Below are 14059 nucleotides of genomic sequence, written 5' to 3' on the forward strand. Positions count from 1 at the left end.
ACCACTGTAGGACGATTTCTACAATGCATATCTTAATAGTGGAGCGGTTTTCAGATCTTAGAGGGTGTGCAACATAGAGTCTATTGTTGCAGTAGCTGGAGAGCACATTTGCCCCTACCTTTCTTACCTGCCACGGTTGATAGACTTACTTGGACGGACAGGATTGTATGTTCCATCTTGGGCCCGTCATTTTTATGCTTCTATCTAGATTGACCCACAGCACAGATTCATCCACTTTGCATTCAGTGCCAGGGATTATAGGCTGATGAGCACTAGGGTCAGAGAGATACTCAGGCTTCAGGAGTAGCCCGTCCGGCTATATGAGGTTTTCTATGGATAGATAGCGCCCCCAGATGTCCTCATGGTGGGATGGTGCCCTCTACTGATCTAGTCCGCCACTGCTTCACATAGCCATTCAGCGAGGGGTCTAGCAGGACATCCAGTCATCTTACTCCCACTGCTAGAGTGCTTGATGCTATTATGAGGAGGACACTGCTTCCGAGGATAGGGTATCGCAAGGGCTTGACTCGCATACAGTTGTGGCTACTAAACTGTCTAATGCAGCAGACAGTGTTTAATATTTGGGATCTCTGTAACACCTCGGGTGTTTTAAATACTAAAACATGTCATGTCATCATATGCATTGCACATCATTTTTGTGTTAGTGAAAATTCTGATATACATCCACTAAAACAACTTTACTTGTATGTTATATGTGTTGACTTGTGTGGATTGAATCAAGTTCAAAACTTTTGTATTGGATTGGATTTCCGAAAAGCCTAATTTCAGCGTTTAAGTTTACCCTGGAAAACCCAATTCAAAATCTAGGCACATTTTGGGGTTGAGTCTAAAAGTAAAAGTGTAGAGCTTGTCAAGGTGTACAAAGTTGTTTTTTGGAGTTTTCAAAGTTGTTTTTATAAAATTTGAAGTAATTTGAAAAGGCGTAAATTCTCAAAATGTCCCTTTTTTGAATTCAAACTTGTATTTCAAAATGCAGACCGAATTTGGGTATGGTTATAAAAGAAAAGTTGTAGAACTTTAAATTTGGAACAACTTTTATTTTTGGAGATTTTTGAGTTGCCACATAAATTTGGGAGTAATTTGGGTTTCAAAGCGAGTGGCAATTGTGTAATTTTGGTGAACAGTATCCGCAGGCGACACCTCACCGCCGGCGAGCTTCTATTGCGTTCCAGTCGTCGTCGTGGCCACGTTCGGCTTTGTGTTGGCATGGAGAAGGCTCCTGCGTGGCTTCCTCTTGCTTCTGAGCCATGCTATAAGGTCTACACCACCGCCATTTTTCGCCGTTCGTCTCCTCTGCTTTTCCCGTCACCGCCGTCGCTGCTCCGTTGAGTTGTGCCGTCGCCGTAGCGCTTTCCCATCCTCAGCAAAGCCTACCACAGCTCCGCCTGCTCTTAGCGAACCCAGCCAACCAGCTCTTGTAGCTAGACTTCATTGGGAAACACCGCTCGTTGCTTTTCTTCCTCGTGGCTGGCAGCATCGTCGTCGCGTGCGCTTCACCGTGGCCGTAGCTCTACGGTGAGCCTCTGCTCTTGCGAAGCCTGGTTCCAGCTTCACCGGGTTGCCGTGATGCTCTGTGACCACTTGATTGCTTCATTTATCCTTTGTAGTCACTAGAACACCGCCATCGACGACAGCATGCTCCGCCGTGGCTGCTGTGCTCATCGACCCATTTCTCCGTTGCTCCTCTGGTCCTGCTCTTTGCTCAATCGTGTTCGGGATGAGCTGCTGAACCTTCCCATGTAGTGTGTTTAAGCTCTACCGGTCTTGTTTCGCCAGCATAGCGCAGCCGCACCGCCGTGTCCGCCGTGGTCGGCGTCGACCTTGGATTATGCAGCGATTGGTGCAATTAGTGCTACCCCTAGGTGCGCCTTGTCTTGGTGATCATGTTGGTACCTTCGTCATCGTCGTTGATCCCACTGGTGGCGAGAAATCACCGGTCAAAGCCGTCGTCACCATGGTCAGCATGGGGAACTGTGCTGACGAGTGGGGTCACTCTGTCAGTGGCGGTTAGATTTGAAAATGGAAATTTTTCTTTTTCAGAAATGAATGAATAGTATGTGTTTTTGTTATTTTTGTGTAGAATTATTTAGAGCTCCAAAAATTATGAAATTTTTTGTGTGACCTCTCTGTGATGTAAACTTTTTAGGAAAAATATTAAATATTGATTTTCAGTACATTTTGAATGTGATAAAAATTGCTCTAATTAATTAATAAATGAGTTTCTATAATTTTTCCAGGCTTTATTATTTATCCAAAAATTATGAAAATTGTTTTGCCACTTAGCTATCATGTGATGAGCCTTCACAAAAATTATTAGCTCATTTGGAGAAAGTTGATTTATTTCATAATTTTTAATTAAATAATTAATTCATAAAAGCAAATAGTAACCTTTAATGACTTAGGTTTTGTTTGAAATTTTGATTGAATGATGACCTTGGGTCATTAGCTGGTAATGATCCTTGGCAGTTGAAGTACATGTTATGAAAAAGGTTTAGTTAGTTTTGACTTGTAACTGTACCGCGAAGGAAAGTTGTATTCAAGTTTTTAGCTTTTGCATACATCATCAAGCATCATATTTTATATATCGCATCATGTTAAACATGGCATTGTTACTACGTGTAGTGAACGAAAGCGAGAACGTGGTAGTCAATCAAGTTGTGGAGGAAGTTAATCCGTCTGTTGAGGTCGGATTTGATAATTGTGGAACATCTCTAGAACCGGACTTTTCCGTTAATCAAGGCAAGCCCCAGATGCATTTAAACCTACCTTGTGTTTTACAAAATTATATTGCTTTTGCTTTTATATACTGCATTAAGTGATTAGAGGTTGAGTGAAAACCAAATTGATGCATTACCAACCTTGTTGTTCCATATCAATCTTGTTACCAGTTTTATTCAAAAATGCCTAGTTATGCTTAGCCATGCTTAGATAGATAAAAGTCAGGTGATTACCTGTCACCTATGAGGTATAAAATGGTTTTTGGATATGGCTGGTTAATTATGTTGTCATAAGATATGGTCATGTGGAGTAATAAATTTAGACCGGGCGGACTTGGTGTGTGAGAGCCACAAGACATGGAGGTCTTGTGAGCGGGTTCTTTCTGCCTGTGTTGATTAAGGTCGTCCGTTGTTAAATTGCATGAGGTGAGACTTTGTAGTACTAACCACATACTCCGGTAAGTCTTAACTTGGCTATTCTATTATGAGAATGGCTACTCTCACACTAGGAGTGGGGAGATGGCGAGAATAGCGTGTACCCACGTGGCAATGGCTGGATTGGTGGAGTACTGTATTCTTGGGTGGCGCGGACCCATTCTTGTTTTAGAGAATCTAAGGGCAGATTGATATATGGAGGTCAGGGACCTGCATATGTTGTGTGGTCTGGAATACCCAGCTAGGTTTAATCGGTTCAAATCGTCATTGCTTCTCGGTTATGGAGACTCAACTCACTGTTCATCATCATAGTTAATAAATGAAACTTGAGCTGGATTTGAGAAAGAGTTTGATATGAAGTTTATGATCTCATTATGAATCATGGCAGATTCATATGTGGTTCTTATGAAGTTTTAAATGTTGAAATAAAGAATTTTGTTAAAGAGCTTTTACGCAAAAGAACTTTGAGTATTTCTAAAGCCATACCTTGAATCCCTGAGCCTGCATTCTGGACTCTTATCAGTTTTACTTCGGTTAAGTCTTGCTGAGTACTTTTGTACTAAGAGTTTATTGACCATTGTTGTAGGTGAGCCTCATGAGCAGGTCTGCTTTGGACCGTGCTGCATGATTGTTGTTCAAATCGATGATGATAAGTAAATGTGTGGCCCTTGGGCAGGGCACTTTAATTGTGTGTTTGTATTATGATACTAATGCCACTCCACTACTATGGTTTGTAATAATTATCGAACTTAGTTGTAAGGTTTGAAACTACTATTTTGTAAACTAAATTATTATAAGACTTCCGCTATTTTACTCTGATGTAGATATTTGAATAAATATTGTAATACTACAATAACTCTGTAATGGGATCCTGCTCAGAAATCATGGATGATTCGGGGTTCCCCGAGGACACCCGACAGTCTTCTTAAGTTACCGGGAACATATGCATAGTCGTTAGAGGTCATTGGACAGTGACAGGTGCATGTGGGCCCTATAATTTAGGAGGTTCTGCCATAGAATGGTATCAGAGCGATCGTTACAAAGTCTTTGTAGTATTGTTTTACAAAAGCTTCAAAATTATTTGGACAAATAAATTTAACCTGTTAATTTGGTCCAAATTGCTTCTGGCTTATCTTATTTCATTCTCTCCATTCCTTATTTGATTAAAAAGGCTTTGTGTGGTGGAGTAGTAATCTTATTATGCCCCATATAATAATAATTGTTGTTTATGTACCTTATAAGCTTTGATGTTTTTGTTCATAAGAACGATTCATGCATCATGATTAATCCACTTGTTACTTGCTTTCCCTCTGAGTCTAGGTTGAGTGGTGAGTCTGGGTTGAGTAATGTAATTCATCCTGGCTGCTCTTTAGACTTTGATCAAATGGTCTTACTTGGATTAATCTTGCTTCCTACAGTATGGCTCGTACCAAGGTAACACCCCGTAAGTCTGTTGGACCCAAAAGAGTTCCTCGTCACCAGCTTGCCCCTAGGAATGATGGTGCTAGCAGTAGTAGCTCTAGGCCTGATCCCTAGGCAGAGATACAGAGGCTTTCATTAGAGTTAGCATAGGCTACTAGAGATAGGGCTTTGGACGCCGTCCAGGTGGGCAAATTAAAGGATCAATTGAGGTGTCTCACCATCGCTCATAAGAACTATGAGCATATGCTAGTTCATATGGTGGAAGGAAGAAATGAAGCTTGGCATAGAGAAGATGTAGCTAGAGCCTAAGTTCATGAGTTAGAGTTCTATGTAGAAGATTTAGATGAATATAATACGAATCTACATGAAGAAGTCCATAGGCTGAGCAATCTCCTGGATCCAAATCATGAACCTCAAGCAGATGAAATGGACCCTGGTGTCATCATTGCCGATAATGATGAACTTGAAGAGGAAGAAGAAGAAGATCCAGAAGAATTAGTGATGGTTGATGAAAGTGATAATGAAGGCGAAAATGTTTCTGGAATGGATACCGATCACAAGGTTTGATGTGATCGAGGAGAAGAGTAGAATTGTAAAATAGTGAGTTCAAGTTAAGTTAAGTAGTCTTGTTTAGGTGCGGGCTTGTGTTTAAATAAGTGAAACCAGTGTAATTTGTTGTAGTCAGCTCTTTTAATAGTTCAATAAAGGCTTGTGAGTAAAGTTTGGTTTGTCATGAACAGATGCGTCGTACACGGGGTTCGACTATTCCTGGTACTTCACAAGATGAGGATGGTATTCCTGATCCACCACCAGTTCCACCCAATTTGGCTGATGCTATTGTGGTGCTAGTCAATGTGATTGTTGATAATGCCCGGTTGCTTCGAGAGATAGCTCAAAGTAATCAGAATATGATGCAAGGAAATCATGGCCGAAATCATCCTAGGCAAGAGGCTACGTATGTTGACTTTACAGATACAAGACCACCAATGTTCACCAAGGCAGATGAACCACTAGAAGCTGATGATTGGCTTCGTACCATGGAGCAGAAATTTGACCTCATTCCATGCACGGAGTTTCAGAAACCTATTTTTGCTGCCCAACAACTTAGAGGTGCAGCAGGTGCTTGGTGGGCAAACCTTGTGGCTATGCAACCAGCAGGTGTTCAGTTGACCTGGGCAGAGTTCCGTACTACTTTCCAAGCCCATTATATTCCAGAAGGAGTGATGGCCATGAAGCTTGATGAGTTCCTTGCTTTCAAGCAAGGGGATCAAATAGTTATGCAGTATGTGGGAAAGTTTAATCATCTTTCACAGTATGCATCTGAATATGTCAACATAGATGCCAAGAAAAAGAAGTGGTTCATGCGTGGTCTGAGTACCAAACTACAGATAATGATGACTACCTACACCAATGTCACTTATCACGAGGCAGTCAACATTGCTATTGCTTTGGAGGAGAAATATCGGCAGCATAAGGAGATCAAGAAGAAGAAGAGTGTGCCATCTGGATCCTTTGGTGGAAATCAAAAGAGACAAAAGATAATTTATCATCCAGTAAATCATTATCGTCCTCCTTATCGTCCGCCGTAGTTCCAAGCCAGGCAACAATCAAATGTCCATCCTGCCCCAACTTACCAGAATCCACAATAGACAAATGCTCCTGGTGTCTGTGCTCCAACACCCTAGGGTCACAGTTATCCATATTTCAATTGTGGAAGGTCCAGTCATTTCTCTAGGGAATGTCCGTATCCCAAGTAGTATAATCCAAATTTTCAGAAGACTCCTGGAAATCAACAACAGGGTCAAGCACAGCACAAGAACAACCAAAATGCTCAGAAGGGCAAAGATGAAAAAAGACGGGGCGGGTTTTCTATATTCAAGCCAGGGATATTCCAGAAGGGGAACCCGTGATGTTGGGTATGTTTCCTATCGCCGATCATCCTGTAGTTATGCTTTTTGATTCTGGTGCATCTCATTCATTCATCAATAGAACCTTTGTCGTAATGCATGAAATTCCAATTGAGGAAACAAAGGAAAATTTCTTTATACAGTCGCCCGGGGGACGTCTATGTACTAAGGAAATGGTGTACCAGGTACCCATAAACCTGGGTGGGCATATTTTTCCCAATATCATGATTATTCTCAAGGATCAGGATATAGATGTGACTTGGGAATGAATTGGATGTATCAGCATAAGGCTGTTATAGATGCTTTGAATAGGACAATAAGGGTGAGTTTGCTAGATAGTAATTCTCAGCTTCTTATCCAACTTTCAACCTTAAGGAGATCAGTGGAAAAAGTTTGTGCAACTCCCATCAAGGAGATTAGAGATATCTTGGTAGTTTGTGAATTTTCTGATGTTTTTCCTAAAGATTTACCCGGTCTATCACCTGATAGGGATATTCAGTTTAACATAGAGCTAAAACCTAGAATAGCTCCGATCTCTCAGAGAGCTTATAGGATGCCTCCCAAGGAGTTAGCCGAGTTGAAGACTCAGTTGCAAGAGTTGATTGATAAAGGGTTTATCCAACCAAGATCATCACCTTGGGGATGTCCTGTAATTTTTGTGAAAAAGAAAGATGAGACCCTGAGGTTGTGTGTTGACTATCATCCATTGAATGAAGTGACAATTAAGAATAAGTATCCCTTACCTCGGATAGACTTGCTTTTTGATCAACTGGCCGGAGCTAAAGTTTTCTCCAAGATTGATTTGAGGTTAGGTTACCACCAAATCAAAATTAAGCCTAAAGATATTCCCAAAACGGCATTTACCACAAGATATGGATTGTATAAATACCTGGTAATGTCTTTTGGTTTGACGAATGCCCCAGCTCATTTCATGTATCTGATGAATTCAGTATTCATGCCTGAGTTAGACAAGTTTGTAGTGGTGTTCATTGATGACATCTTAGTATATTCCAAGAACAAGAAAGAACATACGGAACATCTCAGAATTGTTCTGACATGCTTAAGAGAACATCAGCTATATGCCAAGTTTAGTAAGTGTGACTTCTAGCTAAAGGAAGTACAGTTTTTAGGACATGTCTTGTCAGTTGAAGGAGTTGCAGTAGATCCAAGCAAAGTTAAGAATGTACTAGATTAGAAACCACCAACCACTGTTCATTAGGTTCGGAGTTTTCTTGGAATGGTGGGTTATTACCGTCATTTTATTCCAGATTTCTCTAGAGTATCCAAGTCCATCACTGGGTTGTTGAAGAACCAAGCCAAGTTTATCTGGTCATCTGATTGTGAAGAAGCTTTCCAAACTTTGAAGAAATTGTTAACCACTGCACCAGTATTAGCACAACCAAATATCGAGAAGTCATTTGATGTTTATTGTGATGCTTCTGGTATTGGTATTGGATGTGTATTGATACAAGAAGGCCGAGTCATTGCCTATGCTTCCAGACAACTTAAGCAACATGAAGAACATTATCCAACTCATGATTTGGAGTTAGTAGCAGTTGTCCATGCTTTGAAGATTTGGCGGCATTACCTGCTTGGTAATATATGCCATATTTATACAGATCACAAAAGTTTAAAGTATATCTTTACTCAATCAGAATTGAATATGCGATAGAGAAGATGGTTAGAATTGATTAAAGATTATGACTTGGAGGTGCATTATCACCCTGGAAAAGAAAATGTGGTTGCAGATGCACTCAGTCGTAAAAATTATTGCAATTGCCTAACCATAAAAACAATAGGTTTGACTTTATGTCTAGAGATGGAGAAGTTGAATGTAGAGGTAATTCAACAAAGCAGTTTGACCAATATAACTATTGAATCAACTATTTGAGACCAGATTGTTGCCGCTCAAAAAGAAAACAAGGGTATAGCCCATATCAAAGAAAGAGTCAGGAATGGGAAAGCAGAATGCTTCAAAGTAGATGATGAAGGTGTGTTATGGTTCAAGAATCACCTTGTGATACCAAAGGTTTCTGAGTTGCGATAGTCAATTCTTGAAGAGGCACATGCTACTAGGTTATCTATTCATCCGAGAAGTAATAAGATGTACCATGACTTGAAACAGAGATTTTGGTGGACCAAAATGAAGATAGAGATTGCTCGATATATAGCAAAGTGTGATACTTGTCAAAAAGTGAAAGCTATACATTTGAGGTCCGCTGGAGAGTTACAGCCATTACCTATTCTAGCTTGGAAGTGGGAGGATATTAGTATGGACTTTATCATTGGTCTACCCAAGACATCAAAAGGTTTTGATTCAATATGGGTCATTGTAGATCGACTAACTAAGTCAGCACATTTTCTTCTAGTCAAGAGTATATATCCTACTATCCAATATGCCAAGATGTATTTAGCATGAATCGTGAGTTTACATGGGGTACCAAAGACCATAGTGTTAGATAGGGGTACACAGTTTGTCTCCAACTTTTGGAAACAATTGCATGCTTCGTTAGGTACCAAACTCCTGTATAGTATAGCTTATCATCCACAGACTGATGGTCAGACTGAAAGAGTAAATCAAGTACTTGAAGATATATTAAGGTGTTGTGTCCTTAACTATTCCAATAAGTGGGATGAATGCTTGCCTTTGGCTGAGTTCTGATACAACAATAGTTATCAAGAGAGTATCAGGATGGCTCCGTTTGAAGCACTCTATGGTCGTAGATGCAGAACCTCGCTGAATTGGTCTAAACCCGGAGAAAGATGGTTCTTTGGAGTTGACCTTGTGAAAGAAACAGAAGAGAAGGTTAGGCAGATACAAAGTAATTTGAAGATAGCTCAGTCTCGACAAAAGAGTTATGCAGATAAATGACGTAGACCATTGGTGTTTAACAAGGGAGATTTTGTATATTTGAAGGTATCACCAATGAAGGGAGTTACCCGTCTTGGTGTTAAAGGCAAGTTGGCACCTCATTATATTGGACCATTTCAAATTTTAGAGAGGTATGGAAAGGTGGCATATTGCTTGAAATTACCAAGACATCTCTCAGCTATGCATGATGTGTTCCATGTTTCTCAATTAAAGAAGTGTCTCCGAGTGCCTGAGCAGAATGTTGAGGTTGAAGGAGTGGAACTTGAACCTGATTTGACCTATTCCGAATATCCTATCCGAGTTCTGGATCAGAAAGATCGTGTCACTCGAAGGAGGACAATCAAGTTCTATAAGATACAATGGAATCAACATTACGAAGAAGAAGCTACTTGGGAATCCGAAGATTACTTGCTAGAGCAATTTCCAGAGTTTCTTACGTCAATATAGAATAATGTTAGTTTTGCTCTGTTGTTATGAACCATGTTTGTAAAGGGACCTTAGCTATTTATGGATAGGTTTTGGATGTTTTTGGATTGACACATTTCCTTTTCCAATACTTACCCTCGGACTTTAAATCTCGGGATGAGATTTCTTTTAGGGGGAAGGATTATAACACCTCGGGTGTTTTAAATACTAATACATGTCATGTCATCATATGCATTGCACATCATTTTTGTGTTAGTGAAAATTTTGATATACATCCACTAAAACAAGTTTACTTGTATGTTATATGTGTTGACTTGTGTGGATTGAATCAAGTTCAAAACTTTTGTATTGGATTGGATTTCCAAAAACCCTAACTTCAGCGTTTAAGTTTACCCTGGAAAACCTAATTCAAAATCTAGGCACATTTTGGGGTTGAGTCTAAAAGCAAAAGTGTAGAGCTTGTCAAGGTGTACAAAGTTGGTATTTGGAGTTTTCAAAGTTGTTTTATAAAATTTGAAGTAATTTGAAAAGGCATAAATTCTCAAAATGTCCCCTTTTTGAATTCAAACTTGTATTTCAAAATGTAGACCGAATTTGGGTATGGTTATGAAAGCAAAGTTGTAGAACTTTAAATTTGGAACAACTTTTATTTTTGGAGATTTTTGAGTTGCCACATAAATTTGGGAGTAATTTGGGTTTCAAAGCGAGTGGCAATTGTGTAATTTCGGTGAACAGTACCCGTGGGCGACACCTCACCGACGACGAGCTTCTATCGCGTTCCAGTCATCGCCGTGGCCACGTTCGGCTTCATGTTGGCATGGAGAAGGCTCCTGTGTGGCTTCCTCTTGCTTCTGAGCCGCGCTATAAGGTCTACACCACCACCGTTTTTCGCCGTTCGTCTCCTCTGCTTTTCCCGTCACCGCTGCCGCTGCTCCGTTGAGCTGTGCCGTCGCCGTAGCGCTTTCCCATCCTCGGCAAAGCCTACCACAGCTCTGCCTGCTCTTAGTGAACCCAGCCAACTAGCTCTTGTAGCTTGACTTCGTCGAGAAACACTGCTCATTGCTTTTCTTCCTCACGGCCGGCAGCATCGCCGTCGCGTGCGCTTCACCGTGGCCGTAGCTCTATGGTGAGTCTCTGCTCTTGCGAAGCCCGGTTCCAGCTTCACCAGGTTGCCATGATGCTTTGTGACCACTTGATTGCTCCGTTTATCCTTTGCAGTCGCCAGAACACCGCCATTGACGACCGCTTGCTCTGCCATGGCTGCTATGCTCGTCGACCCGTTTCTCTATTGCTCCTCTGGTCCTGCTCTTTGCTCAATCGTGTACGGGGTGAGCTGCTGAACCTTCCCATGTAGTTTGATTAAGCTCTACCGGTCTTGTTTTGTCGGCGTAGTGCAGCTGCATCGCCGTGTCCGCCATGGTGGGCGTCGAGCTTGGATTGTGCAGCGATTGGTGCAATTAGTGCTACCCCTAGGTGCGCCTTGTCTTGGTGATCATGTTGGTACCTTCGCCGTCGTCGTTGATCCCATCGGCGGCGAGAAATCATCGGTCAAAGCCGTCGTCACTGTGGTCAGCGTGGGGAACTGTGCTGATGAGTGGGGTCACTCTGTCAGTGGCGGTTTGATTTAAAAATGGAAATTTTTCTTTTTCAGAAATGAATGAATAGTATGTGCTTTTTTAATTTTTGTGTAGAATTATTTAGAACTCCAAAAATTATGAAAATTTTTGTGTGACCTCTCTGTGATGTAAAATTTTTAGAAAAAATATTAAATATTGATTTTCAATACATTTTTAATGTGATAAAAATTGCTCTAATTAATTAATAAATGAGTTTCCATAAATTTTCTAGGCTTTATTATTTATCCAAAAATTATGAAAATTGTTTTTCACTTAGTTATCATGTGATGAGCCTTCACAAAAATTCTTAGCTCATTTGGAGAAAGTTGATTTATTTCATAATTTTTAATTAAATAATTAATTCATAAAAGCAAATAGTAACCTTTAATGACTTAGGTTTTGTTTGAAATTTTGATTGAATGATGACCTTGGGTCATTAGCTGGTAATGATCCTTGGCAATTGAAGTACATGTTATGAAAAAGGTTTAGTTAGTTTTGACTTGTAACTGTACCGCGAAGGAAAGTTGTATTCAAGTTTTTAACTTTTGCATACATCATTAAGCATCATGTTTTATATCTCGCATCATGTTAAACATGGCATTGTTACTACATGTAGTGAACGAAAGCGAGAACGTGGTAGTCAATCAAGTTATCGAGGAAGTTAATCCGTCTGTTGAGGTCGGATTTGATAATTGTGGAACATCTCTAGAACCGGACTTTTCCATTAATCAAGGCAAGTCCCGGATGCATTTAAACCTACCTTGTGTTTTACAAAATTATATCGCTTTTGCTTTTATATACTGCATTAAGTGATTAGAGGTTGAGTAAAAATCTAATTGATACATTACCAACCTTGTTGTTCCATATCAACCTTGTTACTAGTTTTAATTCAAAAATGCCTAGTTATGCTTAGCCATGCTTAGACAGATAAAAGTCGGGTGATTACCTGTCACCTGTGAGATATAAAAGGGTTTTTGGATACGGCTAGTTAATTATGTTATCATAAGATATGATCATGTGGAGTAATAAATTTAGACCGGGCGGACTCGGTGTGTGAGAGCCACAAGACATGGAGGTCTTGTGAGCGGGTTCTTTCCGCCTATGTCGATTAAGGTCCGTCCGTTGTTGAATTGCATGAGGTGAGACTTTGTAGTACTAATCACATACTTCGGTAAGTCTTAACTTGGCTATTCTATTACGAGAATGGCTACTCGCGCACTAGGAGTGGAGAGATGGCGAGAATAGCGTGTACCCACGTGGCAATGGCTGGATTGGTGGAGTACTGTATTCTCGGGTGGCGTGGACCCATTCTTGTTTTAGAGAATCTGAGGGCAGATTGATATATGGAGATCAGGGACCTGCATATGTCGTGTGGTCTGGAATTCCCAGCTGGGTTTAATCGGTTTGAATCGTCGTTGCTCCTCAGTTATAGAGACTCAACTCACCGTTCATCATCGTAGTTAATAAATGAAACTTGAGCTCGATTTGAGAAAGAGTTTGATATGAAGTTCATGATCTCATTACGGATCATGGCAGATTCATATGTGGTTCTTATGAAGTTTTAAATGTTGAAATAAAGAATTTTGTTAAAGGGCTTTTACTCAAAAGAACTTTGAGTATTGCTAAAGCCATACCTTGAATCCCTAAGCCTGCATTCCAGACTCTTATCAGTTTTACTTCGGTTAAGTCTTGCTGAGTACTTTTGTACTCAGGGTTTGTTGACCCTTGTTGCAGGTGAGCCTCATGAGCAGGTATGCTTTGGACCGTGATGCATGACTGTTGTTCAAATCGATGATGATAAGTAAATGTGTGGCCCTTGGGCAGGGCACTTTAATTGTGTGTTTGTATTATGTTACTAATGCCACTCCACTACTATGGTTTGTAATAATTATTGAACTTAGTTGTAAGGTTTGAAACTACTGTTTTGTAAACTAAATTATTATAAGACTTCCGCTATTTTACTCTGATGTAGATATTTGAATAAATATTATAATACTGTAATGACTCTGTAATGGGATCCTGCTCAGAAATTGTGGATGATTTGGGGTTCCTCGAGGACACCCGACAATCTTCTTAAGTTACCGGGAACATATGCATAGTTGTTAGAGGCCATTGGACAGTGACAGGTGCATGTGGGCCCTATAATTTAGGAGGTTCTACCATAATCTCCTTCTATCAGAGATGTAGGACCCTATTGCTGAGGGGTTCAGAGGTCACCGATAGTTGCCCTATGCCCACTGAATCATATTTCTTATTCACAGGGCAGTTAGAGTGAGGCCGCCTAAGATGCTAGCTGAGTACAGTGGTGCTACGGTAGAGTTCCCTAAATATAACCTGACTCAGATGATCCACCATAGTACACCAACTGCACCTAGCCAACCGCGCCGTCGTCCAGAGGTGCCAGAGACTGTAGCCCAGTAGGATGATACTATCAGAGGCATAACAGTTATAGAGGAGGAGCAGTTAGATGCTTAGCAGGAGGGGATGGTCGAGAGCGACCCTAGTGACAGCTCAGATGAGGACTACCACGATATCCCTCAGATGCCTCCTCGATAACATGATCATGAGGCCAGTAGCTCTAGTTTAGCTCCATCTGCACCATAGACAGACCCCGCTCTACTTGCCATACTTGAGTGGATGAGG

Source organism: Miscanthus floridulus, chromosome 13, assembly GCF_019320115.1.
Source record: "Miscanthus floridulus cultivar M001 chromosome 13, ASM1932011v1, whole genome shotgun sequence".
Lineage (NCBI taxonomy): Eukaryota > Viridiplantae > Streptophyta > Magnoliopsida > Poales > Poaceae > Miscanthus > Miscanthus floridulus.